This window comes from Crinia signifera, chromosome 2 (assembly GCF_055691185.1).
Source record: "Crinia signifera chromosome 2, ASM5569118v1, whole genome shotgun sequence".
NCBI classification, from domain to species: Eukaryota; Metazoa; Chordata; class Amphibia; order Anura; family Myobatrachidae; genus Crinia; species Crinia signifera.
Genome location: NC_139218.1, coordinates 211,310,431 through 211,331,516, shown reverse-complemented (window position 1 = coordinate 211,331,516; position 21,086 = coordinate 211,310,431). Strand labels below are relative to the sequence as shown.

General features: G+C 45.1%; 1 long non-coding RNA gene across 3 annotated transcripts in view; it reads right to left on the bottom strand.

Moving 5' to 3' along the window:
* The window catches only part of LOC146058967 (uncharacterized), a 58,828-nt gene that overhangs the window by 2,057 nt on the left and 35,685 nt on the right, over positions 1-21,086 (bottom strand). For 2 of the 3 annotated variants that reach the window (XR_014470066.1, XR_014470065.1), the window contains exons 3-4: positions 8,509-8,599; positions 1,463-1,534 (exon numbers count right to left, since the gene is read on the bottom strand). This is a non-coding gene — a long non-coding RNA (uncharacterized LOC146058967). The remainder of the gene's footprint in view (positions 1-1,462; positions 1,535-8,508; positions 8,600-21,086) is intronic. The other variant, XR_014470067.1, reaches the window with a different exon arrangement.

Here is a 21,086-nt window from a genome sequence, read left to right as displayed (position 1 = left end):
ACCTACTCTCCTGGAATGTCTGGGAGACACACAGGGGTTTGGTTACTAAGTCGGAGTTCTACTGATCATGAGAGGTTGCCCATAGCAACCAATCAGAATCTATGTCTTATTTATTTAGCACCTTCTAGAAGATACGAGATAGAATCTGATTGGTTGCTTCAGCCAACCTCCCATCTTCACATCTTCAATATAACTCCCATCTTAATAAATAAAGCCCACAAAGTCAATGGACTTCTTCTGAACTCCTGGGAGAGTACATAAGCTTCCTCCCCAGAGAATTGGGCCTGTTTGGGGTCTTGATGCCATGAATTGTGATAGCCCAGCTGCAACATTGACTCTCCAACCAGACATCGAACTTGGAAGAAATCAGCATCTATGGCTCTGCATGTTTCTGTTCTGTCCTGTCCCTTTGGATCTAATGGGCCTATTTATTAAGATGACATGTAGCAAAAAATAAGAGTTAAATATCATGCCTATTTAGGAAAACCCCAACCCAGGAGATGTCAGATCTTTCCTCCATTTATTTAAACTAAAGCTGAAGATCGCAGTTCCTATTATTCTCATTGGGAACTTTGGTTTTAGCCAATAAAGCTCAACCTTTTTAAGTTTGGTCTTGATAACTAAGGCCATCTTTAGGAGAAGGCTTTTTATATACCTCTCTAGCACCTTGGACTGTGTGTGGTTACAAACATCTCTATTGCCACTGTATTCGGAATCTGGTGAAGTAGCTGTCAAAGGGGCAATGCCATTGCCAGAATAGTCTAACGCAGTGGTTCTCAACCTTGGTCTTCAAGTATCCCCAACAGTTCCCATTTTCTAGGTCACCCTGCAGGTGAACTCATTACTGACTGACACACATATATATAATGTATAAGATCCACAGGTGGAGCTAATTATTTCACCTGTGATTCTGGTGGAGACCTGGAAAACATGCACTGTTGGGGGTCCTGCGGACTGAGGTTGAGAACCACTGGTCTAACGGATGTGTTGCCCGTTAAGACATCAGTTATACATGTGAACAGTACAACAGATGGGTAAAAGATGCCTGAAATAATACAGTAAGCATAGATTTTTTCTGACAATTCAGTAAGATCTGTGTATACGGATTACATAACCTTGTTTTGGTTAAAAGTAAACCTATAATGTTCCCTTTCACAATGTATCAGAGTGTCCCAATTCTTGCTCATTTGATAGTGAGAGACAATTATCATCCTGAGCTTCAATTCTCTACCTCAATCAATCTCCATCCACCCTCCCTCCCTCACTCCCCCTCCCGCTTGCTTTCTGTGTCTCTATTTTCTGCCTTTTCAATCCAACACTGAGAATTGATACTAGTACATGAAAGGTTTGTTTCATATCTAGCTAACTGCTCGCCTCTATTCACACAGACCTTATTTTTCAAAGCAGGATTCAAAATGTAAAAGCATCTCAAACAGCGGCATGATGTTACTACAGTACGCACCCAAACATTTCTATATTGCCAGGATGTAGTTTTATGCATTCATTTCCTCCAGTCGAACGCAGAATTACTTGACTAAGAAAAACATCCATATTATTATAATGAATTAAAATAATAATAATAATAATAATAATAATAATAATAATAATAATAATAATAATATATTATTATATATACTAAGTTTTAATTGAATTGTATTAATAGTTAATGATGTATGGTACACATACCCCAAATGGTTATGGTATGTCTAGGTCGACAGACAAAAGGTTGACCACTAATGATAAATGGTCGACACATGAAAAAGGTCAACATGCATGAGGTAGACATGGTAGAAATGTCAACATGGAAAATGTCGACATAGAAAAAGATCAACACAGGTATAACACTTTTTTGTTGTCTATATTTATTTATTATTTATTTATTAACAGTTAGACATAGGTCGACATGGACACCATATGTGTAACACGCCATGCTCACCGTGCTTCGGGCACAGTGCCTCGCTGCGCTTGGCCGCTGTTATATTGTCCCTCTGTGCCCACCGGGATGATAAAAAATGAATAAGTCGGCTTAAAAAAATCATGGAAAATTCATGTCAACCTTTTTCCATTTCCTTTTCCATGGCGACCTTTTGAGTGTGTCGACCTTTTAACTATGTCAACCTAATACTTGTCGACATTTTTTATGTGTTGATTTGTTATCTGTGGACCAATAGACGTTTTGACTGTTGACATAGACACTGTCAACCTAATGACCGGATACCACACCAAATGCACCTACTGTACATTCCATCAAAACATACCAGATACAATCTTTGAAACTATGGGAATAATAATAAGAAGATGACAGTATTTTCTCTAGAAACATATAGACAAGAGTAAAAGGATTATGGGTCATTGGGTTGACCCATATTAGGTGGACATGCATTGGGTCGACCAACGAAGGTCAACACACGAAATAGGTTGACATTGCTAAAGTCAACAGGATTGGAAAGTCAACACAAGTATTAGCAGTGGGAAGGACGACAGCCAAAAGCTTGACATGATGTTTTCTAATTTTTTGTCCTGAATGTCGACATAGTAGTCATGGACACTGTAAAAGTATGCTGCGTCCCCTCTCATGGTTCACCGGGCTCCTCATGCTTCAGGCACTATTATATTCTCCTTTCACGCTCTTGTGGATGATAGAGCATGAAATACCGCCTGTCGGCACATATCGGCTCAAAAAACGTTGACCTTCCCATTGTTGACATGTTTGTATCAACCTTCCAACTCTGTCAACATTAGCCATGTCGACCTAAGCCATGTTGCCCTTCAATATCCGACCCAATAAATGTTGACCTGATAGAGGATGGAGGATTTCGTCAACAATATCCTCCAGTGACGTCACCAGTGGCTGCTTAAAATGAAGGTCATTAGCTGCATAGCCAAAACTGACCTGCATGTTCGATGACAGGGGAGGGGGGGTCGATAAAGATGCATGGAAGCATGTATCATTAACAATATTGAGTGTTCACACTACATGTTTTTTAAGAGATAAAAGGGCCCTTCTGAGCGATATTTTTTAAAAAGACGTATAGTGTGTGGGGGGCTTTAAAACTTGTCTTAGAGCTTAGTTGCTCCTTACTTGTCTGGACAGTATCCTTGTACAGTGTGGTGATAGTCGTAGCAGAGTTCTGAACAATCAATGTTTTGTTATTATCAATAGATGCTTATGCTAGATCTACTGTAGTACCCACATTCAGCTCTGCAGACTGCAGTATGCCTAGCATAATGTACTATACATCCTAAAAGGATTTTTACTCTGCAGTGCCATCCAGAGGCAAGAAATGGAATGATTTTTTGAGACAGTATAAAATACATTTAAAAAAAGAACAAAATATATTCAAGTACTGTTATTTCATCATATTTGTCAGAAAATCGTATTTTTATTGAAATGACTGATTACACACTATCTTAGCTTGAAACCACAAAGAAACGCAACACAATAAAATAACATGGTGGATTGGGCATTATGTGGAAAGTGCAGACATATGAGGCAGAGAGTATAAGGGGGTATAAGGGGCATGTGTTGAGCTCCTCCATTCAGAGCCATTATCCATTCATGTGCTGGATTAAGTGTAATCCATGTTTTATGTAATTCTTTTCATACTAAAAAAGAATCCTACTCACCTATTCCCCTGGATCATCTGGGAGGCTTCTTAATATCATGATTGATGTGGGTAGTCCAAGTACCGGATCATCCAGTTCTCTAAATTAGTTGGCCCTGCTCCCCACATCATAGTCATCACTGCACTGTGGCGCAGGGGTGGGACCATTATGATGTGATCATGATATCAGTCTCCTTTGCACCACCCAAAGGTCCCTGACACTCCCCACAGTGCTTGCCAACAGAGGTTGGCATGTATGTGTACATTATGCCCTTTTTGCAGCTCTCAGCATCTGACAGAGGGGATCCCGATGGTCAGTATCCCGATGTCGAGATCCCGACTGCCGGTGCTCCGACAGAGGGCGAGCGCAAAGTAGCCCCTTGCAGACTTGCTGTGCTCGGCACGTTGCGGGCTCAGTAGCTCGCTATGCTTGCCACATGTTCTATTCTCCCTCTGTGGGGGTCGTGGACCCCCACAAGGGAGAAAAGCCCCTGAGAATTTGGATCCCCCCTGTTGGAGCAACTGCAGTCTTGATACTGACTGTCGGGATCTTCCCTGTCGGAGTGTCATCCGGCACCCCAGTATCAAAGCCAGGGCTGGTGGAACCTAGCAAGCACAACAAGCATGGCATGGGGAGAACTGAAGGCAAGGAGATACCCAGTGCTGAAAAACTCTTTCAAACTCTCAGGAGCCTCCACCAGGGCTGAACTACTACCACCTTCCCAAGCTGTCCTGTATGTCATCAATGCTATCATTATCCTCAGCTGTCATTTGCGACGTTCCTACCTTTAAATGTACCCAGTTCTGCTAAATACGGTTCAGGGAAAAGGTGGAATGGCCTCACATGACAGGTTTTTGTGACTTCTCATGACAGGGGGTGAGGCTGCATGGTCTGAACCACTGTTTTCACCACTGCAGGGGTCAGGAGCTGCTGGGCTACACCCAGAGAGTGCAGTGAGGGCTCCTACACTGTGACATTAGCCAGTTGCTGCATGTTAGGTTACAATTTAGCACCTGGCTCCCGTCACTGAGCTGGAGTCAACACTATGGTGCCACCCCCTCGGCGACTGATACACAGGTTAGGCTTGAACCACCTAGTGAAGCCACTGGCTGGCTGTCATCTATGTCCCTAGTACGTTCATCATCCTCAGATCAATTTCTTGTGTAGCAGTCATTTGTTTGCTGTATGTCAGTCAGTCAGGTGCTGCCTGTGCTGTATAGAACTTTAGAAATTAGTACAGCATGTTACATGTGTTGGTTGTATGAGGGGTCCAATGGGTTCATTTTCCTTTTCTGACAATTTTCTTTTAACTCTTATGCTACAATATAATTTTAGGCTAGGAGCTTCTATCTAAAATAGTTTGCATTAGATATTGTCAGCAGAATAGCATGATAGGACACTGAGAGCTTTCTCCTAGCAATACAATAGCCCTCTAAGGACCCTACCCCATACAGTTCCTCATTGGTTTTACCATATTCACAGAGGGCTTCTGGTCATAGCCCATCTCACTTGGGGTCAGGTGTACTAAGCTTGAAAAGTGATACAATGGAGAGTGATAAACCACCAGCCAATCAGCTCCTACCATGCACGTCACAGGCTGTGTTTATCACTCTCCTTTTTTTATCACTTTTAAAGCTTAGTACATCTGACCTTTGGCCACATACACACACACACACACACACACAGGCACCTCCTCCATCAACACGGTGCTCCTCATGTAATGTTTTTTCTGCATACACCACTGGTGATGGGTATATGGGTATAATGTCCTGTAGAGTATACACAAAGTATATGGGTAAAGTTTATTTATTACCAGTTACTTATATAGCGCACACTTATTCTGCATTTTTACAGATGATATTTGAACAATCACATCAGTCCCTGCCCCAGTGGAGCTTACAATCTATATTCCCTACCACATGCAGGGCAGCCGAGAGAGGGGGGGAGAGGGGGGAGCGGGTACTAATTACCTGGGCTTGCTGGAGGGGTCCGGCGGGGCCCTGGTCCGATCCCCCTTCCCTCTCCGCCCCTCCCAGGCAGCAGCAGCACACACCTCTACAGCATGTGCTGTGCTGACAGTAGGCTCAGCATGAGCATCTCACTGACAGCATGAGAGCTCATGCTGTGCCTGCTGTCAGCACAGCACATGCTGTAGGTGTGTGCTGCTGCTAGTTTTAGAGTTTTTTTCTACCCCTCTAAACATTGGGGGGGTGGGGGGTCATAAGCATGGGATGGGGCCACACCTCCTGCTCTTTGGACATGCCCTCAAACTTTTACCGGGGCCCAATATACCTCTCGGCTGCCCTGACCACATGTACATGCACACACATTCATTCTAGGGTTAATTTTTTTGTTGGGTGCGAACCCACATGTGCAATCCCTGGGAGTGAACGTTTTTGGCGAGTTTCATACTCACCAGGGCAATTACAACAGGATGGGCAGGAAGGGTGTGTGCATGCATGAAGCAGACGCAGGGTACCGCCAATCGGTTTTTGGCTGTGCCAACAAAAATGGTGCGCCCATGAAAATGCTGGGAGTACTGTCAGATACATGCACACACTGACTGCTCCTGTTGCGTCCCTTTAAGTATATATTTAACTATTAAGGTATAGGAAGGTATGCATCATGCATTGCATTTTAAATTAGATCCATCCTGCTACCAACCACATGCATAGCACCATTTAGCAACATTATATGCATGTAGATTTAAGCAAAGGATAGCTCTCCAGAAAGAGAGTCCTATGCATTGTGGGCCCTTCTGTGTTCATGGCCTATGAACTGTGCATGTACAACTGTCGGATAGTGCATCAGAGGCGTAACTCAGGGAGGCAATGGAGTCATCTGCCGCTGGGCTCCTGCTCCCAAGGGGGCACCTCACCTCCCCTGCAAGTTTGAATCAGACTCTCTGTACTTTAATCATACTGTAATATACATACATACATACATACATACATACACACGCATGCATACATATACTTATATAAGGTGCTGTGTGCGTGTGTGGGGGGCACCAATATTTATCTTGCCTCCGGGCAACTGGGACAAACTTACGCCACTGTAGTGCATGCATGAGTCACAGGTGACATGGGGAATTCTATAGGGATAAACCTATAGGTTTCTATTGAACAATGCCATTCATTGCTTATTAGGTACAAGCTCCAGAACGTTTAGCTGAGGAAAAACCAATACCCACTTCCTACTTGTTGTTCTACATATGTAGCCACTATAGTCGTTACCATGCCAATTGCAAGGAGAGATTCCTGTGGTGATTGGCGTGATTCAGTTGCAGTGCGCATGCATTTAATTCACTCCTGCAACTCATAAAAAAGCATTGAGCAGCGATATCACAGCATGGCGATTCAGCACCGCGGGTGCAAAACTGGTTCAATAAACCTAAGAACTTGTTAGACTTTATAACATAATAGTACAATTATACAGGTGCTAGGAGGACTGATGGGCCAGATTATGTATTCAGCAGCCACTATAATAGAGGTATGCCAACCTCAAAAACGATTAGACAAAAACCCCCCACACATATAGACTATCTGCCACCAGCATCAATTTGCTGAGCAACATTCAGAACTAGGGCACACCTAGGGTCCGGTGTACGGGTACTTCTATTATTTATCTCTAATGCAGAGTCTGCTATTCCAGCCACGTTTTACCTAAATCAGTGGCTCCCAACCTGGGGTACTCGTACCCCTGTGGGTATGCTGCAGACTGGTGTGGGGGTGGGGGGGTACTTGAAAATAATATTGGTAATGGCAGAAGAAGAGGAAGAAGTCTCCCTTTGTCGGTTCCGTCTGCAGAATTTTCTTATGCTTTTAGACTGACCAGCAATCCACTAGGTCACGGGTGTCAAACACAAGGCCCGCGGGCCAAATCCGGCCCGCAAGACCTCGTCATGTGGCCCACGCGAGAAGATAGCACGCAGGGGCAGTGTGTCCCAGCTCCTGCCTAGGCCACCTCCTCTCACCCACCCCGCGCGCACTTGCTCGCTCGCCGGAGCTGCGGGGTTGGTTGCTGGGACTGGGACGTCACGCAGCTGGCGTTCCGTGCTGGACTGCTGGTAGTAGCGGTAACCGTGTGTGCGAGGCGGCTGACTGAAATAGGTTAGCAATGTATAGCTCGGGCTGGTCGCTGTACGTGGGGATCTCTGTCACTGAGGGTGACATTTACACACCAGGCCATGCTCTCCTCTAGTCACTGCGTGTCTATCTTGCTAGCCCACATTAAAATGTCTTTCCCAAAATGGTGTCACCTCCTCTAGCATCCCTAAGGCAGCTCTGTACCTTCTGTCCCTGTCTACCACTGAACCCTGCACCTCAATATAATTAGTACTGGATGTGGAATTCAATTTCTGCAGCATAGCTCTGTGTTTGATGGCCCACCATTTTTGTTATTGCATTATTGTTATATGCATGTCCTGTTTCATACTGCTTTAAAGTACACCTTGTACAAGTTTTCTGTCATTTGTACTTTTTGGGGGACCGGCCCTTTGAGGGTGACCAAACTGCTGATGCGGCCCCCAATGAATTTGAGTTTGACACCCCTGCACTCGGTGCTACCGACGCTGCTCTCAAATATCAGTGTCCATCTGCCTCATACTGACACAGGTGGAGGAAGCAGTGACATTATTCCTACAGGTGTTAGCGGTAACACTGGAGACATTACACAGCCAGCGGTCAGACACAGAAGGGCCTGATTCCCGACAACACACTACTCCGCTACCTCTTAATATAAGGACACGCATACAGCTCACTTTCACTCCACTCGTAAGTACTGTGGATTTTTCAAAGTCAGAGGAGGGCTACTCATATATAAAAAGCCTAATCAAGGAGTATGGGAGAGGTAACATTTGGGAACCACTGATCTAAATGTATAGATTTATCTGCATCTGACCTGTTTGGGCTTAATTCCAGCGGCAGACTATATTCATCAGTCAGAGCAGCCTGGAGGGATCTTATGCATTGATCTTGGTCTTCAATTTTAACTATAAACTAGAACAAGAGGAAATCAGATTAAACTATCAACTTATTCTCCTTGCCCCATTACAGTGCTACATCAATGGAGTTTTTCATGGGTGGTATGGGGTAATGAAATACAGTACTGCTGCTGCATATCACTACTAAAACAGTGAGAATGTTTTTGACATAAAAAACGATCAGAATGTAATTTCATTCATATTATGGACAACTCCTTCATAAGTGACATCTCATCCCCACAAAACATAGAATCTATAAACCATCAAATAAGGTTTTGTAGGGAAAACTGCCAAGTACAGACGGCAGCTGTAATTAATTGCTCAATCTTTTCAATTTTTTTTTGTTGTAAAATAATATTTAAAATATCTTTATATATCTTTCCAGAAAAAGAACATTGCTAGTATAATTAGTAACATTTTATACAGTAATAAAACACACAAGCATGTAGAAATGTATTACAGTTGTGTTGCAGTTTCTGCAGATATTGGTCGGGATTCTCCAATAACCCCCGCAGCACATCGCCGACACTCGCATTGTTAATAATCGCATATGCAGTAACATATGCGATTATTAACATAAAGGCCATAGCCGGCGATATGCTGTGGGTCCCCCCTCCCTCCCTGAACCCTCAGCTGGCTGTGAGAGGGCTCCTCTTCCTCCTCCCTGCACTCAGAAGCGGTGCAGGCAGGAGGAGATCCCTGGTCTGGGCAGCACAGCAGGAGGCTGCCAGGACACAGGTAAGGGGGATGCAGCGTGGATCGGCGGAGGGGGGGTGGGAGGCGCGCGGGGCAGCGGGCAGGGGCAAACGCAGGATTTTCAGAAGGGGGTTTCCAGAGGGGCGGAGCAAAGCACGGAGATGGACACTTAGGTGACCCAGTATATGCCGGGTCAGTTAAAGTATTATAGATAGACCAAATGTATATAAATAATAATAATAAGAAGAAGAATATATATATATATATATATATATATATATATATATATATATATATATATATATATATATATATATAGAGTACACAGAGGAGGCACTCCTGAGGCAACCACAGGGAATAGATGAGGTATAAAGGTAACGCTGGTGCCTTCCGATGGTAGGGATCACCTACAAATGTAGTAATCCTGGCGGCGGCACTCAACTGTTGAAATAACCACACCGTAGGCAGTGGCTTAAGCCGACGTTTCAAACCCTTCTGGGCTTTTTATCAAGGTGCAAAGAGATAACCACATACAAAAAAGTACAACACTTAAATACCTTCACAGATCCAGTTCACATCTCCTGCTGCGTCCCGGCCAGGCGCCGAATGGTGACGTCACTGGGTGAGAGCGTCGCTGGAGACGCGAAGGGGAACCTGTATCACGTGAGAAACACAAAAGAAAAATAAACAAACACATAAGTAACCATGGGGACAACACCGTGTAAGTGAAAAGATTAAAAACACACACATCTCTAGTGGAATATAAATCAAGAAAAAACCCGTGTACAGAATCTGACAAACGGGTCATACTGGAATAAATAGCCGCCGCTACATCTTTGCAAACGCGGGGGCATTAAATCATAATGTCCCATCGCATTGAGTTTTACCTGTCGACACCAGGTGTCAACCTTTCTTGTTGACACACATTATGGTTATTATCATCATTATAAAATTACTGGTACATCATGACCTTACTTTATTACATATGTACAATGTTGGAACATGTTTTTGTGCATAGCCATTATGATTTAATGCCCCCGCGTTTGCAAAGATGTAGCGGCGGCTATTTATTCCAGTATGACCCGTTTGTCAGATTCTGTACACGGGTTTTTTCTTGATTTATATTCCACTAGAGATGTGTGTGTTTTTAATCTTTTCACTTACACGGTGTTGTCCCCATGGTTACTTATGTGTTTGTTTATTTTTCTTTTGTGTTTCTCACGTGATACAGGTTCCCCTTCGCGTCTCCAGCGACGCTCTCACCCAGTGACGTCACCATTCGGTGCCTGGCCGGGACGCAGCAGGAGATGTGAACTGGATCTGTGAAGGTATTTAAGTGTTGTACTTTTTTGTATGTGGTTATCTCTTTGCACCTTGATAAAAAGCCCAGAAGGGTTTGAAACGTCGGCTTAAGCCACTGCCTACGGTGTGGTTATTTCAACAGTTGAGTGCCGCCGCCAGGATTACTATATATATATATATATATATATATATATATATACAGTGGTCGAATTGGGGCGGTATACGGGGGTATGCCATACCGCCACTTTAATCTGAAGATAAAAAAAAAAACTTTTTTTTCCCCCTCAGGTTGCTCTTTGATCACTCAGCAGCGCATATTGTGCTTTTGTAATACCCCTGTACAACGGGGCAGTCTGGCAGGGGACGTTGATGGACAGGGGGGTGTCCGAAGGTGCGCACTATATTCACTCTTTACTTTTCCATACCCCCACTTCAAAATGTCCACTTCGACCACTGTATATATATAAATATACATAACAGCAGTGTAGACCCCTGGGCATAGCAATGTATTGGGGCCCCTACCGATCCTCCAGCGGTAGGGGTGGGGGAATCTTTGATGTCCCGCAGGTGATAGGGGGTATTATATCAACCACTCAGCATGTAGGGCCTGGATCAGTAATTTCCACTAATTACCCCTTTACTGCACAGATGGTGGGAGATGAGGTGGGAGAAGGGGGCATTGGGCTGATTGAAGGGGTCCCAATACATAACTTCCAGGATGGTAGAGGATGTTTAATACGCAGAGGAGGGGTGTATAGTGGATTGGGCTTATTTATAATTTTCTGGTGGGAGGACAGCTTGCTTGACTGCAGATATCTCCAGTTCCCGGAACTAGATTTCTTATCTTTTAATGGAATTAAAATCTAGAGAATCCCACCTACCAAATGGTACTAGGGGACAAGGGCAGTGGCGTAACTATAGCACCGCAGCCCCCGCCACCGTGGGGGGCGCTGTGCATGTGGGGGCGCCGGGGGCTGCTGTGCTATAGTTAAACCCCCCCCCCCCCCAATCCCCCGCAGACTTACCTATCTCGCTGGTCCCAGCGGCTCCGTTCTTCTGCTGAGGACCACCACAAAATGGCCGCCCCCATATAGCACACAGTTTTCTAAAACTGTCTGCTGTATGGGGGCAGCCATTTTCTGGTGGTCCTCAGCAGAAGAACGGAGCCACCGGGACCAGCGCGATAGGTAAGGCTGTGGGGAATTGAGGGGGGGTTTGCATGGGCGGTGGGGCAGGGCGGGTAGGGGTGCGCGGCGGGGGGGGGGGGCGCCCCCCCTAACGGCGGGGGGGTGGGCGCCCAAAACGTAGCTACGCCACTGGACAAGGGGATCAGAGTTCAGGAGGCAGAGCAATCCGCCAACGAGTATATAAAATCAGGTGTGTGGAGCTGGAGCAGTAACCAGCTGCTGGAAGGCTGATATCTCTGGTTCTGGGCACAGTAGAGACAAGTTACTAGTGTCCCTCAAAGGTGAAGAGTCCCAGCTTTTGGAATATACCCTCAGAAAAACTCTAAGTCAGATAGAAACTGAAATATCTGACTGGGGAGAGCAATTAACGGGCTTGGATGGGGGCCACTGTTTTGAAGTCAGATATCTCTGGTTCCCCAGGGCCGATTTTTAAAATTCTTGTACCCATGGAAAGAGGGGACCCTCAGCTTTCAGACAAGGGCCATCAGATTCTTGGGGGGGGGGGGTTTCTGGGTACTCAGAAACCCCCCCTGCATGCGCTACTGGCGGGGGACGCAAAGGGAAGCCCATAGGCTTCCATGGGGTTACGCCACCTAGAACTGGTGTAATCCCCCGCAGCGAAGCCCCGGCGGTGGGGCTTTGCTGCATATTAAAATGCGGTATAAACTCCAAAAAAAGTTTTTTTCGTTTGGTGAATCTCGCCCATTATGAGATGCATGCTACCATACAGTGGGGCTAGAATGATAGATTGCATAATGTGTGCCCAGCTTAGGAGATATTCATTTTAATATTATTATTTTTTAATAAATGAATTATGTAACAAAGTCATTGCTAAGCAAAATAGGTAAAATTTTTAAAGACAGATCTTTCAATCCTATTACAGCCCCTGAAAAGGGATCATTACATGGTGACAAAAGTGTATTCACAATGAGAAGCCGAATACAGTACAGGTTGAGTATCCCGTATCCGAATATCCGTTATCCGAATTATTCCGAAAACCATACATTTCAGAAAAAGAACAAAAATGTTTTTTTTTGCTAAAAACTTACTGGGGACATCTGTAACAGCACTAATGAGGGAATGATATGTAACTGGCACTATATATGTGCAAGACAATGATTGCTTGCCATTTAAATTCAGTGCCTGAGATTGTACACAAACTTTGTTTCATGTTTTGAAACCTTGTTTTATGCACAAATAAAATATATTTGTGTTTATTTCATGTGTTTGATGTATATGTACATCATAAATGCAAGATACCTCAAGATACATCATTGAAATATTAAAATATTCCGAAATACGGAATAATCCGTTATCCAAAATTCTCCTGGTCCGAAGCATTTTGGATAAGGGATACTCACCCTGTATATGCCATTATAATAGTAAGGTAGTAAAAATCACCTTATTTTTTAAGTGTACAAAACAGTGACTTTTGTATCAGCATAAAAATCCAAACATAAATAAACACTGTGTAATAAAACATAAATAGCGTTTACTGCTTAATTTCAAATTATTGTTTTATAATTATATAATAAACACTATGGACTGGATGTAGCAAGCTTCAAAAGTGATAAAATGGAGAGCAATTAACAACCAGGCAATCAGCCCCTAAAGGCTCCCATACATTAGGCCGACTTATCCTAGGGACAAGTCGGACCCAATTTACCTGCGAGCCGCCCGGCAGCTCCCCGGGAGGCTCACATACAATTTGGCACTTGATGTGCCATTTTTTACATGGGATAAATCGCATGCGATTTATCCCATTTAAAAAAAAAAACGGGGAGCTGCAGGGCGGTGAGGAGTAGTGGGGGCGGGCAGCGGCGGCGGTGGTGGGGGCGGTCAGTGGTGGTGGGGGCGGGCGGCGGGTGCGGTGAGCGCTGCTGACCTGGCCGGGCAGTGTACTTACACATAGCAGCAGCGGGGACGGGACACGTAGTGGCGGCTATTAGATTTTTAAAATACTTGTCAAATGACCGGCCGCTCTCTGATTGGCCGGAGAGCTCACAGCCAATCAGAGAGCGGCCGGTCATTTGACAAGTATTTTAAAAATCTAATAGCCGCCACTACGCGTCCCGTCCCCGCTGCTGCTATGTGTAAGTACACTGCCCGGCCAGGTCAGTCAGCAGCACTCGCCGGCGCTCAGGGACCCACTGCCCGCCCCACTGCTCCCCCGGTGTCTGCATGCATATGCCTGTCAGGTGGCAGGCATATGCATACAGGGAGGTCGAACGTGATCGTATGTACAGACCGTCCGACCTCCCTGATCCGATCCGATGCGCACGGGACAGCGCATCGGATCGGATCAGATATCACACGCCTACGATTTTGGGCCGATTTCACCCGATTATCGGCACAAAGTGCCGAAATCGGATGAAATCGTCCCAAAATCGCATAGTGTATGGGGGCCTTTAGTGTCATTTTCCAAACACAGTCTGATTGGCTGGCTGTTTATCGCTCTCCATTTTATCATTTTTAGATCTAGATTTCAGTGTAAAAATAAAGTATTTACCCTGCACAGAAACAAAATAACTCAGCCAAAACTAATTCTCTGCACATTTTACATCTGCCCCCTGCAGTGCACATGGTTTTGTCTATCTAAGAAGGATTTTGTCAGAAAGAGCGAACTAGAATAAGGCCCTGAGTCCCGACCGTGAAGGAGGGAGAAGATGCCGCGTTGCCGCTGCTGGAGAGAGATGTTGCGATGCCGCTGCTGGTAAGTAATAGTAATTGGGGGGGTAGGGGGAGGCGGGGTGCCAGTGCGTGCAGTGGCGTAGCTATATCTCCGCAGCCCCCGCGGTGGCGGGGAGGCGCAGAGAACCTGTGGGCGCCGGGGGTCTGCAGGGCTATAGCTACCACTTACCCGCTGCTGTCTGGTGCCCTGCCATCATGGTCCTGTCTCTCCCGGCGCCGGCTCCTGCTGCTATAATGAAAACGGACTCTTATAAAATGGCTGCCCCCATACTGCAGACAGTTTTCTGTCTGTTTTCATTATAGCAGCAGGAGCCAGCGCCGGGAGAGACGGGACCGTGACAGGCAGATGCGGCCGGGCAGGTACATCGAGGGGAGGGGGCCAAGGGGAGGGGGGCGCCGAAAAATATGCGGCGTGGGGCCACAATTAGGTAGTTACGGAGCGCGCGTGAGGGGGGGTGGGGTGTCGCTGGGGGCCCGGGCTGAAGGGCAGTCCCGGGCCCCAACATCACTAGTGGTAGCCCTGTATATATGTATATATACTAACACTATAAACTAAAAACCTAAGCTACAGTATAACTCAAAAAACATGTTGCAACAAGAGCTCCAAATAATCCTCTGGCTCTCACGTAAAAGTCCCAGTGCATTGTCTTTGCTTTTAATTGTGCAGCATGGGAGGATTGTGAATTAAAATTGTCCCTGGAAAATTTTCCAAAAAATTGGTGGTCCCCTTCCATGCCCAGATTGCCAGCCCGCTAAACTCAGCCTGAGTCCTCTCTTCTACTCTTTTAATAGCAAAGCAGGAGCTGCAGAAGTGAGCGGAGTAAGGAGTCATGGCAATGGGATCCTGGTGACAAGGATACCGGTGTTCACTATATCAACTACCGTTGGAAGACCAGTGCCGTAATCAGTGCCTGATTAACCAGTAGGATGATTAGGCTGCAGCCCGCGGTGCCAGGACTGGGAAGGGGGGGCATTGCAGATTTACTGCCAAGGAATAAAATGAAGGCCTAATTTATTCCATGCCGGTTAGCTATCACCTGTCCCGATGTACTGTGGGAATAAAGTTCTTTAGATGACTGCCAGATGACTGTGCCAATGTAACTTACTGATGGAACCATTACTTTATGTACATTGTACTACAGCGCCAGCTGGGCAGCCTAAAGCCAAAGTCTTCTTTAAATTCCACAAGCAGTAGATCCCACATGCCAGTTGTATAACCTTCATTACATGCACATGGGCAGTATGACGAGTCCCTGAGTACACATACATGTGTATTTAGCAGCATTACAAGGGGAGCTACAGGTGCATTACCCTAGGGCAATTTGAACCTTTAATTAAGCCCTCAACGGAATCCGGACATGAATGAGGATATTGGCACCAGAATCTTGACTGCTGGTATGCTCACCACAAGTACAAGTATTGTGGTGGGTTGGAGTAGGCCGGGTAGTGTGAGGAGTATAGGGTTAAGCTGTGGAGAAGGAGAGTTAGGTTTAGGCCCACTAAGGGGGTTACGGATAGGCTGGCGGGCGCTGGGGTTAGGTTTAGCTTTCATGGTACTGGGGTTAGTCCTTAGTGGGGGGTGGGGGGGGGTAGATTCAGGCTGCAGGAGGGGATGGTAAGTATTAGCCTGCTGTAAGGTATGATTAGGGGGGACCAGTGGAAGGGTATACTTACTTGACCTCTGTTGGAATTTCATATATTGGAATGCCAGCATCACTATTCTGAATGCTGGCATCCAAACCATCATTAACCTGTATGTATCCAGTGCCAAAACAACATTACCTAGCCCCTTTCCTCAGGGCACAATAGCAGCTGCATCTCCAGTAGTGTCACTACTGGAGGTCTGTTGGGTAAGTCTACAATTTGCTGTTATATGTGAACGAAACCATCTACCTTTGTGTGATAGATGGCAATTGTTTGTACTGCATCCAAAAATTGCTGGTTTTCAAACCCAATTCATCCCTGTGTGTAAACTGTGTTCCTAAAATGGTTTCTAAACCATTGGACAGAATATCCACTTGTCAGGAGTTGCATACACACAGTGCAATATGAGCTACTGTATATAGTCAAAATCGGGAAAAAACTTATATCACATATAGCACATATCGCACAGTGTGTATAAAACTTGCAATGCATTTTAATTACAAGCACTGTTTCTTACAAGGGTTTTGTTCTTTCAGGATTTTGCTGTGAGTCTGAAAATTTTAGAAAAATATACAAAACTGAAGAAGGACAAATTAGCCAGTGTACTCATAGCCACCTGCTGAAGAGATCACATAATGCAGGCTGCGGATCAAAGAAATTCTGCCCCACCTTCTTATGACAAAGCCAGACTTGACGAGATTTAACAGAAAAGAATGCAAAGAGATGCACAGAATGGTTTATTACATCCAATGGCTATATATACTATAGTCATCCATGATAAATATATTCACAGCTGTGTCTATGACATTAATAACAAATACAGTACCACCATTCCCTTCTCTGGAATGAAAACTGATGTTCTAGGTATTGATGCAATAATATTCCTTATTACCACAAATCACGCATTGCAAAACAACTTGGGCCTAAATAAGGATGGATCACTAATCAGAGAATTAGCAAATCCAGCAAATATTGGTGCTTATTCTGGTTCACTCGCAAAGGCAAATTCCTTCTCAATGGACAAAACCATGTGCAATGCAGGGGGGCAGATGTAATTTGTGCAGAGAGAATTAGATTTGGGTGATTTATTTTGTTTCTGTGCAGGGAAAATACTGACTGCTTTATTTTTACACTGCGAAACAGATCTTACTTTGAAGTAAAGCCTCACCCAAATCTAATTCTCTCTGCACAATTTACATCTGCCCCACCTGCAATGCACATGGTTTTGTCCATTTCAGAAGGAATTTGCCTTTGCGAGTGAACCAGAATAATGGCCATTGAACGACTTTGCGGGGTCAATCAGCAGCAACATTTCTGTACACATAGATGACGCAGAGTAGTTGCATGTTGATTGATTACTTACAGCATTATTCACCTAGAGTGGAGCAGATAAAAAAAAATGTTCAATGTTTTTTTTTTTTTTTTTTGCGGATGGATCGGTGACTACATTGCTATTTGCAAAGCATTCACATCTTTGCAAGAGAGTTTTTTTCTTTCTTTCTGGTCTGCAGCTTTCTGCTCGCAGTCCGCAGTGTTTTCTTTAATTAGCAATCCATGCTGAATTAGGCCTTTTGGCCCCAAAGCTGACACTCTCACTGTTCAGGATCATAAATCTGTTAGGGGTAAACTTACTAGTGGTTCCTAAAATGAAAAGAGCTATGGGCAACATCAACTCTTTCCATTTTTAGAAGCTTTAGTAAATGTACCCCTTAGGGGGTATTCAATCCCCTGCCGCTATTCCCACCGGGAGAAGTAATGGTGGGGCCCTATTCAATGCTGTCTTTCCAGTCAGCATTGAACAGAAATCTCAGCAGAATGGGCCCCACTTTAGAAGCAGTCAGACCCGTTCTGCCAAGAACGGCCGTGAATTGTCGAGCTCCCGGCCATAGTTTGCCGATCCACGGCCGTATCTCACAGCCATGCCCCCTTTTCAGCATTTGGCATGTGGGACATTAAATCCCGCCTGCTGATTCTTAGTCAATCTGGCCGAGAAGGGACAGCCCGACAGTCGTGACCCGGTATTGAATATCCCCCTCAGTCTCCATCCTCAGAACTCCCCTGGTCATTTCACTTGCCCTGCTCCTACCTCCCTCCCCAGGCCTCTTCTTTTTTTAGTTCCTGTATCCTATCCCACTCAATGGACAGTCCATATATGCATATCCCAAGCAAAATGGACATATATCCCCTACCCCAATATTAATTTCTTTATGACTAGTCAATATTTAGGTTCTCTACCACCTATTGGGCTCCAGATCTGCCCTTTCAAATCCAAGTGTTTTCCTCTTGAAACTCAAACTGACAGTCATGTGACACTGGGCCAGATGTATTAAGCCTTAACAAGACATAACGTGGAGAGTAGGGATGTGCACCGGCCACTTTTCGGGTTTGGGGTTCTGATTACCTTGAGGTTTTGGGTTCTAATGGGTTTTGGCAAAACACCTCCTAAGTGTTTTGTGTTTGGATTTTTGGGGTTTTGGGTTCTGTTTTTTTTCTTAAAAAAGCATAAAAACTGCTAAAATGGCAGAATTATTATTTTTTTTTTTTGCTCCTACGCTATATTTACCTCAATAACATTAATTTCCACTTATTTCCAGTCTATTCTGAACACCTCACAATATTGTTTTTAGGGCAAAAGGTTGCACCGAGGTAGCTGGATAAATATGCTAAGCCACATAAGTGTGCTGCACAAACACGTGGCTCATGTAAGAGTGGCACTGCAGCGGCAGACAGAATGGAATTATTTTGGTACTTGTTTCCTAGCACGGCCACAATCGTTTTAAGTTAAGGTACACGATCCCAACGATGGACCCGATTTCCTTTGAAATCAGGTCCATTTAGCCGGCAAAGGTAAAAAATCGGGGGCATCGCGTCGGTCGGGACCATTAACATTGGTCCCGACGCGACCGACGCGATGCCCCCGATTTTGCCATAGGCTTCAATGTTAAAATATTTTTTAACATTGAAATCGTGAGCATCGCGTCGGTCTTGTGCACAAGATGAGAAGGACTTGATTAAGTCCATCTCACATTGAAAAAAATGTGAAAAATGTGAAATGGGACAATACGACCCATTTCACATTATATATGGCCCCGTCGTCACCCCACGATAGACGCCAACCCGAAGCGTGGCGAGCGCAGCGGTGCGCGTCCTCCGACCTTTTCATTCCCCTACTATCCACGTCGGCGTGGAGTTGAGAATATATAGTGTGGCGAGCGCAGCGATCCACCGAGCCCGAAGCGTGGCGAGCGCAGCGTGCCCCGCGAGGGGACGCGTATACCTGTGAAGTGATACGCGTCCCCTCGCTGCGCTCGCTACACTATATATTCTCAACTCCACGCCGACGTGGATAGTAGGGCAATGAAAAGGTCGGAGGACGTGCACCGCCGCCCCTCGCGTGCTCGCTGCGCTCGCCACGCTCCGGGTTGGCGTCTATCGTGGGGTGGGGGTGTCTAGGGAATATTTTACATTGAATCCAATGTAAAATCGGGTCCCAGGGACCCTATTCACATTTGATTCAATCAAAAAATTGGGTCGGTCGCGTCGATCGCATCGCATTCGACCAAATCGCATGCGATGCGATCAACGCAATTTTTCCGACACGACCACCCCGATGTAAATCGGGGTGGCCGTGCTAGGAAACAAGTACCAATATTTTTTACAGTCACATGCAGCACAGGTATTATTTTTTAATTAAATTATATATATATATATATATATATATATATATATATATATATATAGCAGCCTAGTATGTAGTTGTACTACTAGGAAGGTACACTTAGGCAGTAACACTGCCAGTGGCAACAGTGGACTGAGTAAATAATACTGGCAACCTCTATTCACAGTATTCAGTGCAGGCAGCACCAGTGGACTATATATAATTCAATTAATTAAGTATTAATAATATAGCAGCTTAGTAGGTAGAGAAAATAAACTACTAGGTAGGTAGGCAGTAGCACTGCCAGTGGTCAACACAAAAGGTAGTTACACATCACCAGTAGCTTTATGCAGTGCACCAGCAGAATTTATAATAATATAATTAATTTTATATTAGGTACTGCTTGGCAGTGGCACTCAGTGGCACAAGTCAGTGCACCAGCAGCATGGAATTATTTTTTACAGTCCCACACAGCACAAGTTTTATTTTTTAATTAAATTATATATAGCAGCCTAGTATGTACTAGGTAGGTACACTAGGTAGGCAGTAGCACTGCCAGTGGCAACAGTGGACTGAGTAACTAAATAATACTGGCAGATTCAGTGCAGGCAGCACCATTGGACTATATATATATAATATTATTAATTATTCATATAATATATATTACAGCAGAGCACCAGAGGTAGGCCCCAGCACAGAGGAGACAGTAGTACTACAGGTACACAGTCGGACTGTCCTCCTTGCTAGGGAGAGCCCACCCTAAGCAGAGAGGAGAACAGAGTATACAGCAGCACTGAGGGAGACAGCCCCAGCGAATAAAATAATTACAGCACAGCATACCAGAGGTAGACCGCACAGAGGAGACAGTAGTACTACAAGTACACAGTGAGACTACACAGCAGCACTGAGAGACAGCCCCAGCGAATAAAAAATATTGCGTTCAAGGTCCAGTTCAAGCTCAAGTTTAAGCCAGAGCAGCAGCACCAACACACCCTCTCCCAACCCACTACTAGACTGGAGTGAAGATGGCGGGCGCAACAGCCCCTTTTAAAGCCTCGCGAAATCTGGCGCCGGGAGATGACGTTCTGACTACGTGGATGGACCTGAGTCAGGCAGGAAGCTCCGAGCGCTGCTCGGAACCGGGCTCGGAATGATAACGTTCGTAGGGGCTCGGTTCTCTGGAATCCGAGTCTGCACATCTCTAGTGGAGAGTGATAACAATTGATAAAGGACCAGCCAATCAGCTTCTAACGGTCATTTCTCAAACACAACCTGTAACATGGAAATTAGGAACTAATTGGCTGGTCCTTTATCACTC